The sequence below is a fragment of the Palaemon carinicauda genome, chromosome 15, assembly GCF_036898095.1.
Source record: "Palaemon carinicauda isolate YSFRI2023 chromosome 15, ASM3689809v2, whole genome shotgun sequence".
In the NCBI taxonomy this organism is placed as follows: Eukaryota; Metazoa; Arthropoda; class Malacostraca; order Decapoda; family Palaemonidae; genus Palaemon; species Palaemon carinicauda.
Genome location: NC_090739.1, coordinates 96313704 through 96333842, shown reverse-complemented (window position 1 = coordinate 96333842; position 20139 = coordinate 96313704).

Below are 20139 nucleotides of genomic sequence, written 5' to 3'. Positions count from 1 at the left end.
ATTGCTAGTTAAGGCAGCTTTCAAATGGTTAAAGGCCCTTTCTTCTTTCCCTCCCCAATTTATTACTTTTTGTTTCTTTAAACTTTTAAAGCATCTAAGGGTCTCACTATCTCTCCAAAACCTCTTAGGAAATTACGGTAATACCCAGCAAGCCCAAGGAACCCAGCTACTTCCTTAGAGTTACGTGGCCTGGGGAAATCTCTAATAGCCGCTACTTTACTGGGGTAGGGTTGGATACCTTCTGGGGTTATTTTGTGACCTAAAAATTCGATCTGTTTACAGAAAAATTTGCACTTTGACAAATTTATTTTCATACCATTACGTCACAATGCTTCTAAAACTTTATGAATATTATTATTATGTTCTTCGGCCGTTTTTCCTGTAATTATATCATCTAAATAACCAAGAACATTATGGCCAATTATGGGCGACAAAACCACCATCATTACTCTAGAAAAATGACTTGGAGCATTTTTAACACTGAATGGAAGAAAATTAAGCTGAAATAATTGACCGTTAGCTATAAATGCCGTTTTACATTTACTGATTTCCTGAATGGGTATTTGATAGTATCCAGATTTTAAATCAACAGTTGTAAAATATTTGCTATCCCGTACTTCCACAAGTAATTCTTCGATCAAGGGCAATGAAAATGCATTATCCTTAGTGACTCCATTCAATTTTCTATAATCAACACACAATCTTACCAAGCCATCCTTTTTCCTAACAGTTACAATTGGAGAAGCCCAGGTGGATTCACTCTTCTCGATTATCCCTTGTTCCCTTAATTTATTAGTTTCCCTTTCTATCTCTCCCTGGAAATGAATGGGTACCTTATAAGGCCTTGACCTGATCGGCTCCGCCTGCCCATTTTCAATGCTAAAGGGAAATCGATCAATCCTCCCGGGTGGCTCATCTCCAATTGCAATTACATTGGAATAATCATTGACAATGTCACTAACTACAGGCTGATATTCTGACGGACATAATTTTCGTGCTTGCATAATAAAATTCTGAGTGCGTTCGTCTGTGCGGGCTAGAGTTGTGGCTCCCAACATCCCATTATAAGCAATTTCACTTAACTCTAATTCACACACAGAATCACTTCCTAAAACAAGTCTTTTATTTGACAAATTAACTATCGTTATATCAGCTCTGTTCTCTTTAATTTATGTCAAGCCCTCTAATATTATATGGGCCCAATTGTCATGGGGTTTAACAACTACCTTGGTTCCTTTCACAAGAGGGCGACACCGGGTCACAAATATGCTCGTAAGGGTCTGGGGGGGACAACACTTCTCCTCTCTCAGGTACAGCTGTTACCCTACTTGTATGTCTCTCCGAGCTAACACACACACTTACTGTCTCATGACTTTCTATCGGAAAAATGTACCCTCCTGCTTTTATGTTATTGTATCTCTTCCCCCAAAAATGCAAATTTGATTATTAGATATAAAGTCTATTCCTAGGAAAGCCTCGATTCATGGAATTCCCAAGGTGGGCAAGACAAAAAAAATCATGTGTAAACTTCACAGACCCCATCTTAAACTGGACGATTGATGTATGGTTTATGTGTAGTTTATTTCCTCCTGGCATGTCAAGAACAATGGATGCCGTTGGCTGTAGAGGATTTGAGGAGAATTTTTTTCAATTAATGAAACACTGGCTCTCGTGTCAATCGGCGCTCGGATGGATTTATCTTGCAGGTCGATCCTAACTGCTAACATTCCCAGACGGCCATTATGAGATATGGGGCACGGGTCAATGACCTCAGCTGCCACGCCGCTGCCCCCTGGTCCTCTCCCTAGTGCTGCGGGGGTGAGGTCGGAGTTACCGATGGAGGTTCCAGTGCCTGCTCTGCCACGTCTGTCATCACTGCTTCCTCGGCTACTGCTTGTGATGTCATGCGGGAGGTCATTGAACTCCCTCGTCTCCCCCTTCCTCTGTTTCCTTTTCCTCGGACGTTGGGCGGGGGGAGGTGTGCGTGTGCCTCAGCCCGCCCGCCCTGGGCGTTTTTTGCTGGGCACTCTCGAGATAGACGACCCTAGGTTTGAAAAGTGTAACAGCGAGGGGATCCTTGGGTGGGGCACTCCACTCGTCGGTGCCCCTCTCCCCCACAGTGCCAACATCTGAAGACTATGCTAATCTGCTGACTGCATTCCCCCTTACCTCTCTTCGGGGGTTGAGTTCCTCTCATGGCTGCCAACTTCTCGGAATCGGACACGTTATTCCCAGTCCTTTTTTCTTCTGGCAAACGGTCCAAAAGGTTTTGTATTGCACTCACTTCGTCTGTTAACCAGCAATTGTCATCGAACAAATAACCACATAAATACGGGTTTACTAATCTGCGAATATATTTACGGGCAATTGCCTTTTTATCACCTTCTGGGAGATTGGCGCTCCGGGTAGCAAACGAATCGCAATTCCGAAAAATGCTAGTTGCAAAACTAAGAACGGAGTCACCTTCCCGTATTTTGGGTTTGTAATTTTCTTTTAGGTCTCCCTTTCTCTCATCAGGCAAGGCATACTTCTCAATTAAACGTCGTTTTATTTCAGTATAACTTCTTAAACTTTCTTGTGACCAACACATTACTTCCATTGCAGGAACATCTTTCAGCAATCTAATTACTTGAATTGCTTTTTCTCTTTCTGACTACCCATCTGTGGCTACTTCAAAGTCTCTCAAAATCACTTCAATTGATTGAAACCCTTCTTTAGGCCGTTGATCATCGAAAGGCCTAACACTTGCTTGGAGTTCTGGCAACTTTCATACTACGATTTGCATATCTTCGCTTGGCTGTGCATGTGTACTTTCACTTGTGTGCGTTTGAACTTCATCCATGTAAGTCGGATATGCTGTGGTTGCGAGCCGCTCCTGTTCTCGTTCCACCAACAGTCTGTTTATTAACTGTTGAAAGTTATCTAACTTATTATCTAGTTCTTGCATTCTAATTTCCTGTCTATATTCTTCATCGGGAATGCTATATCCCACTGCTCCTTCGTTTTCATATCCTGCAGCCGTAGTGTCTGCTATGTTAATCCATGTGTATCTCGGCATCTTGAACTTTTATTTCACCTGCTTGAAGAACAACTTCACTCACAGCATACACAAAAGACGTATGTTTTACACCTGACATCAACATGACCCATGTAAACGGATAATGAGACGTCGGCATATGGGTTTTCTTCATTTATTACAAAAGGTTCGTTCGTAAGTACACTATACACAGGGACTTATCAACACGAGTGCTCACCGGCCACTAACTACTTCCTTCGTTACCAAAATGCAACCATTACAAAACATGCTGACACATAGATATTTGTGGAATACTCATGAATATTGAGATCATTTACCTTGTTGTAAAACACACACATATATACAAGAATTAGGAAATATATATATATATATATATATATATATATATATATATATATATATATATATATATATATATATATATATATATATATATATATATATATATATATATATATATATATATATATACGGTAAGTAGTAGCAAATATGCCTGGAGCGCTCACTTTTTGGGGGGCTATTGCCCCAGATGCTCAGCTTGGCACGTTTACTCAGTTTGGCACGTTTGCTAAGCTGGTCCCGTTTACTCAGTCCGTCCGGTATGTGTCTGCCGGAGCGACTCAGTTTGGGGATTTAAACGTAAGGTTATGTTTACAAACAACCCCCCCCCCCCAAGGTTATGTTTACTAACAACCCCCCCCCCCCTTTCCACACTTTGACTCATTTACTCAGATTGGCACGTTTGCTAAGCTTGGCACGTTTACTCAGTTCGTCTGGTATGGGTCTGTTGGAGCGACATTAAAACGTAAGGTTATGTGTACTAACAACCCACCCCTCCCCCCTTTCTTCTACCCCCCCCCTCCCTGCGGGTTGAGAGGGGGGCTTTTTCTGTGCGTGGTTACCGAGTGCGTACCGGCACGCGTGGAGTTCTCTATCTGGATGACCCATGCCCCTAGACAGTGACATTGATCTTACCGACCACACAGTTTTTTTTTATTTTTTATTATTATTATAAGACACGCATTTGTATGCAGACGAGGCCCTACTCCCCCCTGACCACATTCCTTTCAATTCAAGCCTATGGAAAAGTAACCATCTCTCTGTGCATTTTTTTTTAATCCTAAGACACACACTCTTGTGTGCCAATGTGATGCAATCGAGTTCACACGCCCCCGTTCTCTCTCTCTCTCTCTCTCTCTCTCTCTCTCTCTCTCTCTCTCTCTCTCTCTCTCTCTCTCTCTCTCTCTCATCTTTCAGTCCATTTGTTTTAAGGCCTTTCGCTTATATTAACATATATGGGTAATAATCACTTACATTGAGATATATGGGTAATAAAAACGTATTACAACTTAGTTTCTTTTATTATACGAAGTATACATCCAAAATAACATTTCGTGAATAAAGACATAGCATTTAGTAATGTTTTGCTCCTATGCCTTGGTATTTAAACCATATGACCTGAAATTTGGTATGGAAATGTCTACTGTATAATGTATACCCTTAGGACGTTATTCACATTTTTTGTATACACTACTTTAGGATGTATAACGGGTCCTTCGTATAATTATTCATATCCCAGAATCATCTTCACCACTGACAAGACCTTAAATTTCATTTCGGTAATGGATATTGATGAGGTGATAACAATATATGATATGTTGTAATTTCATGTACTTTCATTGTATGTTATTTTGAATCCGAGTTTCCTGATAAAAATTTATCAAATGTTACTCTGTCATTGGTGCATACTTCATTGAGTCAACCTTTAAAGAAGAGGTGGGTACTTGCTACCTCAAACTACATATCAAAACCTCACGAGAAATTCAGTGTCTTAAAAAAGAAAAAAAAAAGAAAGAAAGATATCTCCGTGCAGGACAGATTGAGCAAAGGAAGATTTATAGCTCTTTAATAGAAGTAGAATTTTCTAGTAAACTAGGCGGATATGCCTCAGTAAAGGTGAGCATCTGTAGTGACCAACAAATATTGGTACTAATAACTGAATGAGCATGGAAAAATAATAACTATCCTTCAAACTGAATAACTAGCTCTACTGATACAAGTCCTAAAGCATGGTTATCATGATGTTAAGACCAGGAGTATGGAAAAGTTGTTTAACACCTACTACTGATGTACCTGCGTGTGTGTATACTGTAGGCAACTTTGAATATTTGCTGAATATTTACTTGTTCCGTTGTATAGTATATGTGGAGTTTCGGTAAAGGATGAATATTAGTCATCTCCTTGGTATGTTTTTCTCTCAGTTTCTCGTATCTTTCTTTTTTATGTTATCGATTATGAATTTACCTTATGTATGCCCCATTATGCTAACGTGTATTCCTGCAATGTTCATGCATATGCTATTGTAATAGATTTCACGTTTTTGCCAATACCCTTTTTTCATTTAGGCCCCGTGCGTAATTAATAATGAGTATGGAGTATGTACACCCGTTACACTGAGATAAAAGAGCGAACCCTTCATAGGCACATTAGCAAACCCACCCCCACCCCCCCGGTCCATAAAAATGCTTACACGACCCCCACCAAATAAAACGAAAAGTATAAGGAGTTTACTTTGAAATGACAGCGTGTAAAGATTTTTTCATCCATATCTAATCATTCCTTCGTGCTGACTAACCCTTCCACATGCTTCCTTTAGTATTGTTGTAAGCAGACAAACTATGCATGTTTCTGTAGTATCAAAACTAAGTTTTCATTGGTCACCATTTTTAAAGATGTATGCCATTTGAAGCGGGTTTCCAAGCTTATTAGAAAGAATAGAAATGTGCCATTGATACTTCAGCGTGAATGTAAAATCTGGAGCTTAGTCAATATCTTCTAAATGGAATGGTCTCTTCAGTAAAAGGTGGAGTAATAAGACCATGATATAAATTGAAGGAAGTATATGAGTAGAAATTTAAGAATTTTCTCACTCCAAACTATTTCAGAATCGATAAATGTGAGTAAAAAGAGTGGAATTGCCGCTATAATTGTAAAATTCCTTGTAAAATATTATCAGAGTATGGAAATGCCTCCCCCATAAACGCATCAGGCAAACAATAATAATATAACACTTACAAATAAGTATATGTATACAATGAAATACCTGTAGTAGTAAAAAACGAAAACTGAAAGTATAACATGTTGACAACTTTCATGGTGTAAAATAAAAACGAACCTGAAAGAAAATACCGGTACCTATCATGTGATGATGCGGTGGTGCGGGTATGAAATTGTTCAAAGGTCGCGCACGCTCGCTCCCTCGTTGCTTTGAATTTCGTTCATTACCGCAAATGTCTCCCTAAACATTATCCTGCCTGTGATGCCAGGACTTATATCATAAAATTCAGTCTTCATTCTACTATACGGTAAACTAAAGCATAATAGCATGCATATCTCAGAATCATAATTATGATTAAGATCAGCTTTCATTGACATTATATGGTAGGAGACTCAGTCATTTGATTTCTGGAGTGAGGTTGGTCACAAAATGCACTGAACTGTGAGCAGTGAGTAACAAATATTGTACGTGGGGAGAAAATTCTGTGTGTTTGCTTTGTTTCATGTACTGTATGTTAGAATATTAAACTTTTATTTATGATGCATTGGTAATGTTGATTATACGCTTGGGTGCAGTCATTTGTTTTTACCCATAATTCTTGTGTCATGATGTAGCCTACATAGCATGACGCCGCTTTTGTCCAAGTAATGTAACCGGCAAGTTCATCGCCGAAGGTACTGTGTACTGCTGTCTCCCACATTCTCCATTAAAGTGACTCGTGTAGTGATAATCTTTTATTATAACCCACCATCATGTCCTTCGAGCTCACAGGTTATGGGCCCAGCTCAAGCAAGAGGAACTTGTATTATGATGGTGATGAGGAGAAATAGGAAATGTGGGAGATAAAATTTCTAGCCCATCTGAGACTTCAAAAACTTACCCTAGACGAAAGTGAAGATCGAACTTCAGCGGAATTCAGTGCTAAAAATGCTGACATTTTGGCCGAGATCATTCAAGTTCTAGATGATAAGAGCCTCCAATTAATAATGAGAGATGTAGTTAACGATGGAAACAAGGCATTAGAGATTCTACGGGATCATTACCGAGGTACTGGGAAACCAAGAATCATCTCCCTCTACATGGAGTTGACTTCACTGAAAATGAGAGGGAAAGAATGTGTGACGGATTATTTTCTTCGAACAGAGGCAGCCTCTACTTCGTTAAAGTCAGCTGGTGAGACGATCAGCGACAGCCTTCTTATTGCTATGGTGTTGAAGGGTCTTCCAGAGGAATTTATTCCATTTAATACTGTTGTTATGCAGAAGGATAGTCTCTGCTACGGAGTTATGAAGAAAGCCTGAGGAGTCGAGAGGCACACAGGCCTAATGTGAAGAGTGAGAACGTCCTTAAGGTGAATTATAAGAAGAATCCTGATTTTCAGTGTGGTGGATCTGCCAGTGGCTCATCAGTAAGATGTTATTCATGTGGTAAGACTGGACATAAGTCTTTCGAGTGTAAGTTGAAGAAAGGCAGAGGTAAGTGGTGCAAAGAATACAAAACCATTACACACAATTTTGATGAATGTAGAAAGGCTAATAGGCCTACTAGATTTTCTAGTGCAACTGTGAATGTTTGTAAGCCTAGATCCACTGATAATTATAATGATGAAGAATGTTGTTTCAAAATAAGTTGCTCTGTTGATAACATATCTACAGATGTATGTAATGTTCTTGTTGATTGTGGTGCTACTACTCACATCATTACTGATAAATCCAAGTGTAAGGGTTTTGATGAAGACTTTGATGAATCAAAACATATGGATGCACTTGCAGATGGTGCAAGATGCAAGAATATTGTTAAAAGGTAAAGGTAAGGCTAAAATTGTACTTTATGATACAAATGGTATAAAATAAAACATTGTTCTTGATAATGCCTTGTATATTCCTACTTTTAAGCAGAATATATTTTCTGTACAATCAGCTGTTAGTAAAGGAGCTACAGTAAGCTTTAATCCTAATCATTCTGAGTTGATAAGCCCAAATGGTGTGTCTTTTGAAATAAATAAGAAAGGTAAGCTATATTATCTAAATAATGTAAGCTCATGTAAATCTCGTTCACTAGAGGAGTGGCATAAGGTTTTGGGACACTGCAATGTTAAAGACATTTTGAAGTTAGAAGATAAAGCTGAAGGTCTGAAAATTAGTGACAAAAGTAATTTTGATTGCATAACTTGTCATGAAGGTAAAATGCATTTATCTAGGAACAGATTACCAGATGAGAGAGCAAAGAGTAAAATGGAATTTGTACATTGTAATCTTGCTGGACTAATGAGTATTGAATCAAGGGAAAAATCTAAATATTGTATTGTTTTTGTAGATGATTATTCAGGATCTGTTTTTGTTTATTTCTTGAAGCAGAAAAGTGATGCGCTTAATGCTACTAAGAAATTTCTTGCTGATACTAGTTCTTATGGTGCTGTTAAAATATTAAGGTGTGATAATGGAGGAGAATTTACTTCTTCAGAATTTAAAGAATTTCTGGTAAGTAATAAGATTAAACAAGAATTTTCTTCACCAAATTCACCACACCAAAATGGTACTGCTGAGAGAATGTGGCGTACATTGTTTTAAATGGTTAGATTTCTTTTAATTGAAGCAAAGCTACCAAAATTCATGAGGAATTATGCTATTAGGGCAGCTGCTTATATAAGGAATAGACGCTACAATTCTAGACTAGATAAAACCCCATATGAAGTGTTAACTTCTAAGAAGCCTAAACTTGAAAATATGCATATTTTTGGTTCCCTGTGTTATGCCTATGTAGAAAAGAAAGCTAAGCTAGACCCAAGATGTGAAAAGGGAATATTTGTTGGGTAAGATTCATACAGTCCTGCTTATCTTGTATATTATCCAGGAACTGACAGTTTGAGAAAGGTTAGGTTAGTACATTTTACTGATAAATTCAATTTTGATAAATCCCAATGTCTAAAGGAAGGTGGTGAATCAGAAGATAACGAATCAAATTCTGATAATGAGAATGTCATTTGCAATGAAAAGAAAACAACTGTTAATGATAATCAAAGTGATCCTGTTTCTAAACATATCCTTGTTGAAGATGAGCATTGTGAAATTAATGCAGATTTGACTGAAACTGAAAGGGAAGGTGAGTCCCATTATCCAAATAGGGAGCGAACTGCTCCCAAATATCTTGAAGAATATGTTGATCCTGATAATGTTGATTTACTGGGCTATTCTGTTCATTATTGTTGTAAAGTAACTGAAATTCCTGAAAGCTATAGAGAGGCATTAAATTCACATGTGGCTCACAGATGGAAAGCTGCAATGGATGATGGAATTCAATCTTTGAGAGATAACAATACTTATGAATTGTGTAGTTTACCAAACAACCGTTGTATTGTAGGTGGACGATGGGTATATGCCATTAAAGAAGGATTAAATGGTGAAGAGCAATATAAAGCTCGCTATGTTGCAAAAGGGTATTCCTAAATTGAAGGTGTTGATTATACTGATACTTTTTCTCCTACTGTGCGTATGACCTCAATTAGAATGCTTATGCAATTGGCAGTACAATATGATTTAATTGTGCATTGTATGGATTTTAAAACTGCCTATCTTAATTCTGATAGTGATTGTGAAATATTTGTTCAACAGCCTGAAGGTTGAAATGAGACAGGTAGTAATAATGAACAATTGGTTTGGAAACTGAATAAATCTCTGTATGGTTTAAAGCAATCAGGCAGAAATTGGAATAATATGCTCCATGCTTTCTAAATTCAAAATCATTTTGAGCAGTCATTAAGTGAATATTGTGTGTATGTCAATAAAAGACATAACTTTCATGTAATTATTTTGGTTTGGGTTGATGATATGATCATTGCCAGTAGTAATGAGAAAGCTCTGTTTGACACTAAACGTGTATTATGTCATAGATTTTAGATGAAAGATTTAGGGAAACTTTCATGGTTTTTGGGTATTGAGTTTGTTTTTGATGGAGATTGTATAAAAATGAACCAGAGTAAGTTCATTGAGAAAGTTTTGAGAATGTTGAAAATGAATGAATCCAACCCAAAGTCAATTCCTTGTAATCTAAGTGCTAATAAGTGTACTTTTGAGGAAAGTCCGGAACTAGTTGATAGTACTCTTTACAGAAACATTGTTGGAAGCTTGATATATATCATTACTTGTACTAGGCCTGATTTAAGTTTTGTTGTGTCTAAACTTTCACAGTATAGGGCTAGGCCAACTCAAAGTCATTTGGCTATGTGTAAATATGTTCTAAAATTTCTTAAATAGTAGAGGGGCGAAACCTGAAAATTGCTTTTTCAAAATAATTTTCTGTTACAAGCCGGCATCCACCATATTTTGTTAGAATATGATGTTCTGCATTCAGTAAGGGTGGATGACACTTGAGATTTTTCCAAAAAGGGCCAAAATTAACCTTTTTTTTGCGAATACGCGATTTGAAAAAACGACGAAAAAGCTGAAGCCTCGTTTAGGAAACACACTGTAACTTAACCATCTTGTATGCTATACATGATTATGATACCTCATTTTGTAGCTTATGATAACACCTTTACAATGAAATAAACAAATATGAAGGATTTGGAAATTAAGGGTCCTGATAAGGTCAAAGGCCACGTGATCACGTGATTACCTATTTTGAGGGGTATTCAATATTCTTGACCTCACATATCATACTTTGCCCGCATATATTTCTATAAAGATGGTTTTAATCTTAAGAGGACATCCTTAGGCAGTTTTTAAAAGTAAAAGGGTCTTTCAATTCCTTCTTACCTAAATTTTATGAGGGATTGAATTTTGACCCTTTTTTGGGAAATCACTAAAATCGTTGAAAATCGTGTTCTGACTACTTTGTTGTGATAATAATTGCTGTTATTATATAGGCCTATATAAGAAGCTTTGCGTTAAAAATAAAGTCTTAGAGATGTAGAATAAAGGGTACATGCAGTTAAAAAAGGGGTCAAAGGTCATGTTCATCATGGATTACATAATTTCACGGTATACACCACATGTAGTGAAATTCTCCCCTAACCCTAACTTTAACTCTAACCCCAACCCCAACCCTAACCCTAATCTTGTCAGACCTAATCCTGGTGGCCTAATGCTATGGACCACATGTTGCTCAATGTTTAGTAGTCTTGTTTGCACATAGATGGCAGCATTATGAAGTCTTTTGTTTTAAGATGGTGGATGACTTTCACTCTCTCAATTGTGACAAATTCATCTTTTCCCGTCTCAACGATCACTGATTAAGCAAGGCCAGTTTGATCTCATAATATAGTAAACCACAGTGCATAGTAGGGGTCGCTTGATGTAAGTGATGCATGTCTAATTCATGTGGCAATTAGAAACTAGTGAAATGTATTGCAACATGTGCTTCTTAGGGACCATCTCATAATCAATAACATGTTTCTGTGTGCATGTTTTGTTTAAAGGATTAAAACTTTCGTTAGTCATGCTTACTGATGGTACAGCCTATTAATATACCATATGGCTCTTGCAATTTGGGAGGGGGCATCGCAAAAGTTATATGTCATCTTTACTTTATCCCCACATCCCTAATGTGAGTTCTAAAGCTAAACTATATGATTTCAGACCATGGAGCCAGTTGCTGCAATAGAAAGTCTTAAACGCCAGCGCATAGAGAACATTTCGCTCGACAAATGTATTATCTGCCAAAAAGGAAGTGTAGTTGCTTTACGTAAATCAACCCCTCGTGGTGTTGAATCTATACAGCAGGCATTGAATATTCGAATCACACATAACTGTTGTAAGTATCCAGATACAATAGACTGGTTGCAATCCGAAAGTTTGGATTTTGAAAAGGTTCACTGGCATAAGGACTGCTACTCAACTTTCACTAGTAAGCAACATTTAGAACGTCTGAAAAAGCGTCATGTTAATGCCTCGGTAGAGTCTCACAGTGGCACGGAAAAAACAGCAACAACAACAACAAGGATCGGTCGGAAAGCTATTGAATGGACTCGGTGTATATTTTGTCAAGCTGATGGTGAAACCCTTCGCCAAGTTCTAACCCTGGAGACGTCAAGTAAAATAGTGGAAGGAGCTAAAAAGGACTCCATACTTTCATATCGCCTTGGTGGCATATCCGATCTAGTCGCTGCAGAGGCCAAGTATCATTTAAAATGCTATGTGCTATTTGTTCGGAACACTGAGAAGGTAACGGAAGAATGTGAGGAAAGGTCTACATTTGACCAGGCGTGTTTCACAAAAGTTGTCAAAGAACTAGAACTAGAAATCAAGGCTGGAAACATAATTTCATTGAGTGGAGTTTGGAATAGGTACTGTGAACTGTTCGTTATTCATGTTGGTAAGTGTCTGCCAGAAGTGTCGTCTACTAGTAATGTGTTGAAACTGTTCAGAAATAGGCTGAAGAAACATTTCGGAGATGCAATAGAATTTATTGTCAATCAATGTAAGAAAGACTCAATGCTTATTGTCCCGCATGTATCAAAACAGAATTTGGTGAAGCATTTTGTTGATGTATGTGAGAACAAAGATGCCATGAATGTTCATAATGATTTAATAACCACATTTTGTTGTGTAGATGATGATACTAGCATGTATAGGTCTATTTACCATTTGAGTAGCAAGGTGAAATCAGATATTGAGGAAACTGAAGGTTGCACAGAATATGATGTTGTAGACAAAGGTCATGCTGAATCATTGGTACCACAATCACTGTTCCTGTTGCTAAGCATGTTGGTAGGAGAAAATGATGACCCAGATCACAGTAAACGTATACTTAGCATTGCACAGGACATTATATATGTTTCTTCTAAAGGTAGAAAACTAACCCCTAAGCATATTGGTCTCGGTATTTTAGTACATCATGCCACCAGAAGTAAATCTCTTGTCCAGCTTCTTCATGCTGCTGGCCATTGCGTTAGCTATGAGTGTGTGCAAAGGATTGACTCGAGCATAGCAAACTCTGAAATAGATCGGTATAAGGCCAATGATAATGTTGTTATTCCTCGAAATTTGAATCGGGGTAAGTTTTTCCAATTTGCAGGTGACAACATCAATATTTTAGAAGAAACCCTTGATGGTAAAGGACAATTCAATGCCACCCAGATGGTAGCATTTCAGGAGAAGAATAGCGAGGTCATGCCAAATGTGGACGATACCTGCATAGGTAAGGATAGATCTATTGTCAATTCGATTCCTTCAGACTTTCACGAAACCCTGTCAAGCGGCTATACTAAAAGCAGGCGACCTTCTCCAGTGTTACCAACAATTGATTTGGACTGGTACAGAATGACTGACGAAAATGAAGCTATCAAACATGCCAAGTGCCAGGATTTAGCTTGGATTCAATCACGCATTGCTGGTTGTGAAGACGGAGATCAAAGTGTTCCTGCATGGACTGGATTCAATCAGATCATCTCAAATGTACATTCAAATGTAGTCAACGTAGGGTACATGCCAATAATTCCTGCACCTGCTGATGATCCTGACACCGTTTATACAGTACTGTCAAAGTGCAAATACATTGCCGAGTCCTTGGGACAAAAGTATACAGTAGTATCATTTGACCAGGCCCTCTATTGTAAAGCTAAAGAGATTGTATGGCAGAAAAAGGATGAACATGAAGATACGATAGTTCGATTGGGAGGTTTTCACATCATAATGAACTTCATGAAGGTTATTGGGCAGCACCTTGAGGATTCCGGCTTGAAGGATGTCTGGGTTGAAAGTGGTGTTTTCGGTGAAAACACAGCCAACCACATGATGGATGGTAAAGCATACAATAAGGCTGTTCGTGGTCACAAATTGACGGTAGAAGCTCTTTGGCGAATTTTGTGGGACCACGTCAACACATGGGCAGATGAAAATGGTAAAATGATCAGTGAAGAGATCAAGGTATGTGCGAATGAGATTGCTTCTGCATTCAGCGAGCATAACACTGACAACTCTGAGAAGACATATGAAAGACTAGTTTCATTGAACATGGACGTCATAACACTTCTAAAGGAATTCCAAGGACATCATGCTGATGAACCAACATTTCAGTACTGGATAAACTATATGGAGATGGTCTCTATCCTCTTGAACTTCATCCGAGCTGAAAGAGAAGGTATGGGGGAACTCCATCTAGCTTCATTTGCGAGGATGCTTCCTTGGTTCGCTTTGTACAACCATACAAATTACACAAGATGGGGACCAGTGTATTTGGCCGATATGAGACAACTACCTAGTTCTGCTCCTTATGTTCATGATCAGTTTGTTAGAGGGAAATTTTCAGTGAAAAGGACAAACAAGAAATTCTCGCAGGTATCAATTGATCAGGCCCTCGAGCATGTAAATAAGGTGTCAAAGGTCAGCGGCGGAATCATTGGGATAACGAAGCGGAATGCTGCAAGAGATAAATGGTGTCTGGTGTACAATGAAAAGGCAAGATTGGCAGAGGCGACCTTTAAAATGTTTAACCTCCATGTACATGATGATATCGATGATGAATGGTGTCACCTAGAGTCTGGCCCTACTCGCCTTAAAAGAGACGAAGATGATGTTCAGAAGATAATGGAAGAATTCAAAAGATTTGGTGTATTTAGCTTCAGTGAAGAACATCACGAGGACCTAGTTTGCCTGACAACAAAAGACGTTGTTCCAGAAGAAATTACAAGGGATATAATGAAAGCCCCAATAATCGGAATGTCACTTCTGGAATCCTTTGTAGCCACCAGACTTCTTTTAAAGTCAAAGGACTTCTATGGAAAAATAGCCCGCACAAAAACTGCAGCCGTCAGCTCCATGTACAAAACTCAAGCTCCTTCAGTAGGTGGGAAACAGAAGGAAGTCAAAGCCGACCGTGATCTTATTCACAGATTGTTCGTTGCTTCACAAAGTGGGAGAGAGGTAGACTTAGTCAGTATCTTACAGCATGAACTATCCCCAGTCCCAAGGGCATTTGCTGGAACAAATCGTCAACTTCATACAACAGATAAAGCTCAGCTACAGGACTTGCTGGCAAAGGATATAGAGATCCCAGTTACACTTCCCTTGAGTGAAGCCAAAACATGCCTGCTCATCGATGGTCAAGCACTAATACAAGCTATTGGAAAGCCAGAAAATGTCAAAACCTTTGGTGACCTAGGTGAAGTGTTCTGCACAAACATCTTAAACCGCTTTGGTACAACATACTCACGGATTGATGTCTTGTTTGATCGGTACATTGACAATTCAATAAAATCAGGTACACGTAAGAAACGAGCTGGAAAAGCAAGACCAATTAGACGTGTCATCAGTTCAAAAGCTGTAAAAGTTCCACCCAACTGGAAATCCTTTATGAGTTTGGCTGCAAATAAAGCTGATCTAGCTGCTTTTCTATCCAGATCTCTTGTTGAGAAAGCTGAAAGAGAGCTGTCATCTGAGTACGAGCTTGTTTTAGCTGGAGGATTTGAAGATGTCTCAGGGGTTTGGTCATCCTCAAGTCGGACTATTGATCACCTCAAATCGACACAAGAAGAGGCCGATACTCGTCTCATACTTCACGCTGAAGATGCATGTATCAATGGGTATGCAAGAGTAGTATTGGAATGCAGAGACACAGATGTGCTAGTGTTGGCACTTGGTTTCAGAGACAGGCTACCAGCACAAATATGGATGTACACAGGTAAAACGGGTAAACGGCCATACTTTCCAGTACATGAGATAAAACTCCCCGAGGAGATTGTAAAGAACGTTATAGCTTTTCATGCAATCACAGGATGCGATAGTGTCAGTCAATTTGCAGGAAAGGGAAAGAAAACAGCGTGGAAAGTATTCATTCAGGAACCTGAAAGTTTGGAACAGCTAGGGTCTGTGGAGCTGACTCCAGAAGCAATATCAGGTGCAGAAAGATTTGCTTGCAGGCTCTATGAAAAAGATTGCGATCTCATTAATGAAGCAAGAGTAAAGACCTTTGTCCAGGGAAAGAAAACCCTTGACGCCCTTCCACCAACTAAAGATGCGCTTGACAAACATATAAGGCGCGCTAACTACCAAGCCCTTGTCTGGAAGAAAGCCTTGACTCCATCTCCCGTGCTACCTAATGCGACAGACAGTGGTTGGATACTTGAAGATGGAATGATAAAGCCAGAACTAATGACATTAGCACCTATTCCGAAAGCTTGCACTGAGTTAGTGACCTGTTCATGCACAACTGGCTGTGGCAAGAGATGCGGTTGTGTGAGAGCGGGGCAGAAGAATTGCACAAGTGCTTGTGCTTGTGAGGGCTTATGTAACAATAATACAAACACAGAGGATGATGATACAAACTAGCTAGTCAGTGAATATGTTAGAAGTTAAGTAGTTGAACTTAAATGACTCAGTGGAAAAGCAATTTTGACTTTTAAAGCAACTTGATCATATTGGATAATTATGTAATCATATTGGATAATTATGTAATCATATTGGATAATTATGTAATCCTTGATGAACATGACCTTTGACCCTTTTCAACTGAAAACACCCCTTATACACTGTACTATTCTAAACACAATGATTATAATAGAACAATAGCAATAAAATCACAACAAGTATTCAAAACATGATTTTCAACGATTTTAGGGATTTTTCCAAAAAGGGTGGAAATTTGATCCCTCATAAATATTAGGTAGAAAGGAGTTAAAAGACCCTTTTACTTTTAAAAACTGCCTAAGGACGTCCTCTTAAGATTAAAACCATCATTATAAAAATATATGCAGGCAAAGTATGATATTTGAGGTCAAAAATATTGAATATCCCCAAAATTGGTAATCACGTGATCACTTGACCTTTGACCTAATTAGGACCCTCAATTTACATAATCTTTCATATTTTTTTTTTTTGTAAAGGTGTTATCCTAAGCTTCAAAATGAGGTATCATAATCATGTATAGCATACAAGATGATCGAATTACAGAGTTTTTCATAAACAAGTCTTCAGTGTTTTCGTCGTTTTTTTTCAAATTGCGTATTCGCTAAAAAGGGTTAATTTTGGCCCTTTTCGGAAAAATCTCAAGTGTCATCCACCCTTACTGAATGCAGGACATCATATACTAACAATATATGGTGGATGCTGGCTTGTAACAGAAAATTATTTTAAAACCTTAACGAGGCCTCTTTTCAGATTTCGCCCCTCTACTAAAAGGTACTAAACAACATTGCCTTGTCTTTAAGAGGTCTTATGATACTATTGAGATTTCTGGTTACTGCGACTCAGACTGGGGTAGTTCTGAAGATCGTAAAAGTATTTCAGGTTATTGTTTTCAAATGAATGCTGATAGTTCTCTCATTTCTTGGAAGAGTAAGAAACAAAGCAATGTAACTTTAAGTTCTTGTGAAGCTGAGTATATTTCATTGACTTTTGCTATCCAAGAAGCAAAACTTTTGCAGCAGTTGTTAACTGATATGATTAATGTTGAAGTCAAACCCATCATATTATTTGTTGATAACCAAGGGGCAATTAAACTTACTAAGAACCCTGTTTACCATCAAAGGTCTAAACATATAGACATACGCTATCATTTTATCTGTAATGAAGTTATAAGTAAAAATGCTGATTTAGTGTATGTCCCCTCAAGTGAAAATAAAGCCGATATGTTTACAAAACCAGTAACTAAAGCAAAGTTGATTTATTTTAATTTATGTCATTAATGGTTTTGTGATATTGACCTTTGATAGCTATGTATTTTGTTTTTTTTTGATTACCATGATGCATATATTTGTTTGATGTGTAGTAATTTGCAGATTGACGAGATTAAAAGTTTATGAGGGGCTGTTAGAATATTAAACTTTTATTTATGATGTATTGGTAATGTTGATTATACGCATGGGTGCAGTCATTTGTTTTTACCCATAATTCTTGTGTCATGATGTACGTGGCATGACGCCGTTTTTGTCCAAGTAGTGTAACTGGCAAGTTCATCGCCGTAGGTAGGTACTGTGTACTGCTCTCTCCCACATTCTCCATTAAAGTGACTCGTGTAGTGATAATCTTTTATCATAACCCACCATCATGTCCTTCGAGCTCACACTGTACACTTAAGAAGTATATCAGTAGTGGTGAGTTGCATAGAACTAATGTTATAGTATTTGGAGATATCCTTAATTTATTTCAGAAATGGAATTCAATGAACATATGTTACGCATGCAATGAAAATATGCAACGTATGCCGAGAGATTTATAGCGGAATGCAGTCTGTAAATGCGCTTGTTTCATTGAAATAATCTCACATTTCAGTTTACACAGATGTTTTTACTGTGAATAATTTATACACGATGAAAAGTGTACCGGCCATCTACCAGTATCACGGGAGCGGTGACTCATAAAATCTAACTCACCACCCTCCGAAAAATCCACCTCGAAAATTCTCCCTACAAAATTTCCACTCAACTTAATTTCCACCCCACCAAAGTTTCTCTCTTTAAATTTTCACTACACCAAAATTACACCCTCCGCCCAACCAATACATTTCAATGTTAGGAATTTTTGCCCTGTTTATTTTATTGTGAGTTGTTACCTATCTCTGCAATTAAAGATAATAATTTTAAAATGTTATCAAAGTACACTAATAAAAATTTACAATTCTTCCATTTTATAATTTCACACTTTTTTTCGATAGTGGGGAGAAACTTTCTTGGAGTCGTAATTTTGTCACGGACATGGGTCAGGATCTTGAAAGGTGAAGGAACCACAAACAGGTCCAATGTATATATCCACTGATGGATAGTTTGCTTCTTAGGTTACAATATTCTACTTACCGAAGCAATATTAGAAAAATGATGGGTATTACATTGTATGTGATATTAGAGAGCATATGATGTCATATGTTGCATAAACAAGCATAAGCAAAATATATATAAAGTCATAGTGAGGATTTTCTCAAATGTTTCCCATAGGTGTAAGTGCCACATATATCTGTAAATTAGTAGCCGATCGTTAGAGAGACGTGGCATGTTTGTGCTTGAGGATTTATCATAACAAGTTACAAAAAGTGTACTTGTGATATTTATCCCAAATCTTACTACTTCATTTTCATTACCCTAATACTAGAGTCTTACGGCTAAGGAAGTAACCCTCCATTATAGATCGTAAAGAAATAGAAAAAAAAAAACAGTAGAGTAGTAGTTGCTTCAAGCTAAGATGATGATTGGACGCTGCAGTTTCTGTCATGAATATTGGTATTAAAGCAAGAATAATGTCACATTATCGAGTCGACAAACACTTTGTTATCTACAAATCAAACATAAGTGACTCGTTCGGTCACTATCTCTTGTACTCAAATATTGGGAAAGATCAAGGAGGTAACAGATACAAAAGGACAGAAAAAAAATGCCATATCACGAATGATGGGTATTACATTGTATGTGATATTAGAGAGCATATGATGTCAAATGTTGCATAAACAAGCATAAGCAAAATATATATAAAGTCATAGTGAGGATTTTCTCAAATGTTTCCCATAGGTGTAAGTGCCACATATATCTGTAAATTAGTAGCCGATCGTTAGAGAGACGTGGCATGTTTGTGCTTGAGGATTTATCATAACAAGTTACAAAAAGTGTACTTGTGATATTTATCCCAAATCTTACTACTTCATTTTCATTACCCTAATACTAGAGTCTTACGGCTAAGGAAGTAACCCTCCATTATAGATCGTAAAGAAATAGAAAAAAAAAAACAGTAGAGTAGTAGTTGCTTCAAGCTAAGATGATGATTGGACGCTGCAGTTTCTGTCATGAATATTGGTATTAAAGCAAGAATAATGTCACATTATCGAGTCGACAAACACTTTGTTATCTACAAATCAAACATAAGTGACTCGTTCGGTCACTATCTCTTGTACTCAAATATTGGGAAAGATCAAGGAGGTAACAGATACAAAAGGACAGAAAAAAAATGCCATATCACGACTGAACTAAACATTCATTAACTGTATTCCCTCCTAATTCCCAGTACTAATCCCGAAACATTATTTAAGTAATGTGTAATGATGGATAGAGAGGGGGGTGACCGCTAAATTTCTATCTAATCAAACTTAGCGGGCTGTTTGATGATCCATTTTTTCACACACTGCT